We start from the raw sequence: 3,380 nt of genomic DNA on the forward strand, positions 1-3,380 counted from the left end.
GAAGTAAGTAGAATCAAATATAGCATCGGGTAAAGAGTAGGGTCGTGCTCGTGTCGCGCTCTGTTTTTCCTTTTGCTACAGGGGTGGCGGGGCCTCGCCGTGCTCCCTCTTCCCCACAGCTTGTGGAGGACAAGAGATGGAACAAAAAGAGCATGGAGCAAGTTGGTGCAAGAAGTACACTTTGGATGAAAGAAGCCATGCACGGTAACTGATGGAGGCGGTAATTTGGTCTCATCAGAACGTAACTCGGCATGCCAGTTGGTTTCTGATTCTTAATATAGCTTGCCACGGTATAGACAACATATGATTAACGTCATTCTGTCAAACGAAGCAAGACAGTCGATATGTCCGAGTGGTTAAGGAGACAGACTCGAAATCTGTTGGGCTTTGCCTGCGCAGGTTCGAATCCTGCTGTCGACGTTTTCTTTCTGTTTTTTATCACTTTCTTTTTGGGCCCGATAGCCAGGAAAGAACCAACAGCGAACGGTGCGCGCCTCAACGCGACGTCCATTGGGCTAGCCCCTCTACCTTGCATCCACACCACTGGAAACATCGTGCGAGTATATGGCCCACTACACGCCCTCGTATACAAATGATCAGACCAATTAAACATTATTTAAATATGAACAATTTTCAAATATGAACACTTTTTAAAATGACTATTTTTCAAATTTTGAAAACTTTGAATGTAAGTAGTTTTAAGATTTAAACATTTTTTAAAATAGTAACTGCACGTATTATCCATGTTGTGCAAGATGGAATAGCTCCCGCCTGTGTAATTTCCTTCATCGGCCGCTCCTAATGCCGCGCACAGATGAAAGGGTACCCCCTCTGTACACTAAGGGTATATCCAACGGGCCGGCGCAAACGGTCGCATAAAATGCGTCTGCATCCTGCTCCAGCGGGCGACGCATCGACGCAAACGCGACGTAAATATGCGGCACGTTTGCGTCTCCGTGGATGCTGCGCGGTCGTGCTTAGCGTCGCTCGCTTCGCCCACGGGCCCGCCTGGCAGCGACCCTGGTTCAATCGGCCTCGAATCAAAGCACAACAAAGCGCGCCAATGTCAACCGCCGGAGTGGTAACCGCGCCGATCAACCCGCCAACCACCGAAATGGAGCGCCAAACCGCTGCGGAAGAGCAACCGCAAGCCTCTTTGTTATACGCGCCGCCATTAATCCCCGCAGAACATAACCCTTGTGTCCACTGTAATTCACGTCGAACCGCCTGCTTCTTCTTCTCCAACACCGGCTAGCCAGACGCCATGAGCGACTACACGCTGCCGTCGGACTCTGAGAGCGAGGGCAAGCCGCCCGGATGGCTGCATTGGTGGGAATCGCCTACGATGCCAAGCGATCCGGGCTCCACGCCCAGCGACCCTGCCTCCACGCCGAGTGAGGAGGAGGACGACAGAGGCGCCGATGCCAGCGTCGGCCAGTGATGAGGACATCCCTACCACACTACTACCTCTGCCATTACAAACTGAAGATGAAGCTGCTGTGAAGCTCAAGTCCAATGAAGTTCGGATTGGATCTATTACAAAGGCTCGTGCGAAGCTACTTAAACAACAGGTGGACTTGTTCCTAAACGATACTTTGATTGATGAGAACTTTATACTGCCTAAGTCCTGTTACTTATGTATCATCAGGTATGAAGAGGAGACAAGCATCGCACGAGGAGGAGAGGAGCAGCTGGATGATGCGTGTAGTTGACACGTCCGTTGGGAACCCCAAGAGGAAGGTGTGATGCGCACAGCGGCAAGTTTCCCTCAGTAAGAAACCAAGGTTTAATCGAACCAGTAGGAGTCAAGAAGCACGTTGAAGGTTGATGGCGGCGGGATGTAGTGCGGCGCAACACCGGAGATTCCGGCGCCAACGTGGAACCCGCACAACACAACCAAAGTACTTTGCCCCAACGAAACGAGTGAGGTTGTCAATCTCACCGGCTTGCTCGTAACAAAGGGTTAACCGTATTGTGTGAAAGATGATTGTTTGCGGAGAAAACGAGTAAAACAAGTATTGCGGCATATTTGTATTTCGGTATTAAAAGAATGGACCGGGGTCCACGGTTCACTAGAGGTGTCTCTCCCATAAGATAAAAGCATGTTGGGTGAACAAATTACGGTCGGGCAATTGACAAATAGAGAGGGCATAACAATGCACATACATGATATGATAAGTATAGTGAGATTTAATTGGGCATTACGACAAAGTACATAGACCGCCATCCAAGCTGCATCTATGCCTAAAAGTCCACCTTCGAGGTTATCGTCCGAACCCCTTCCAGTATTAAGTTGCAAAGCAACGAGACAATTGCATTAAGTATGGTGCGTAATGTAATCAACAACTACATCCTCGGACATAGTGCCAATGTTTTATCCCTAGTGGCAACGAGCACAACACAACCTTAGAACTTTCGTCATCTGTCCCAGGTGTCAATGCGGGCATGAACCCACTATCGAGCATAAATACTCCCTCTTGGAGTTAAAAGCAAAAACTTGGCCGAGCCTCTACTAGTAACGGAGAGCATGCAAGATCATAAACAACACATATGTAATAACTTGATAATTAACATAACATGGTATTCTCTATCCATCGGATCCCGACAAACACAACATAGAGTATTACGGATAGATGATCTTGATCATGTTAGGCAGCTCACAAGATCCAACAATGAAGCACAATGAGGAGAAGACAACCATCTAGCTACTGCTATGGACCCATAGTCCAGGGGTGAACTACTCACTCATCACTCCGGAGGCGACCATGGCGGTGTAGAGTCCTCCGGGAGATGAATCCCCTCTCCGGCGGGGTGCGGAGGAGATCTCCAGAATCCCCGAGATGGGATCGGCGGCGGCGGCGTCTCGGTAAGGTTTTCCGTATCGTGGTTTTTCGCCTCGGGGGTTTTGCGACGGAGGCTTTAAGTAGGCGGAAGGGCGAGTCGGGGCACGACGAGGGGCCCACACCATAGGGCGGCGCGGGCCCCTCCTTGGCGCGCCGCCATGTGGTGTCGCCACCTCGTGGCCCCACTTCGTATGCTCTTCGGTCTTCGGAAGGTTCGTGGCAAAATAGGCCCCCGGGTCTTCGTTTCGTCCAATTCCGAGAATATTTCGTTACTAGGATTTCGAAACCAAAAACGAGCGAGAAACGGAAGCGGCACTTCGGCATCTTGTTAATAGGTTAGTTCCGAGAAAATGCACGAATATGACATAAAGTGTGCATAAAACATGTAGGTATCATCAATAATATGGCATAGAACATAAGAAATTATCGATACATCGGAGACGTATCAAGCATCCCCAAGCTTAGTTACTGCTCGTCCCGAGCGAGTAAAACGATAACAAAGATAATTTCGAAGTGATATGCCATCATAACCTTGAT

The 3,380-nt window shown here is 49.3% G+C and overlaps 1 non-coding gene across 1 annotated transcript; it reads left to right on the forward strand.

Annotated features, from left to right (window-relative positions):
• The first annotated feature begins 338 nt into the window (after positions 1 to 338).
• TRNAS-CGA lies at positions 339 to 420 on the forward strand. The gene has a single exon. It is a non-coding gene; the product is annotated as a tRNA-Ser (tRNA).
• The last annotated feature ends 2,960 nt before the right edge of the window (positions 421 to 3,380 follow it).

Source organism: Lolium rigidum, unplaced genomic scaffold, assembly GCF_022539505.1.
Source record: "Lolium rigidum isolate FL_2022 unplaced genomic scaffold, APGP_CSIRO_Lrig_0.1 contig_67434_1, whole genome shotgun sequence".
In the NCBI taxonomy this organism is placed as follows: domain Eukaryota; kingdom Viridiplantae; phylum Streptophyta; class Magnoliopsida; order Poales; family Poaceae; genus Lolium; species Lolium rigidum.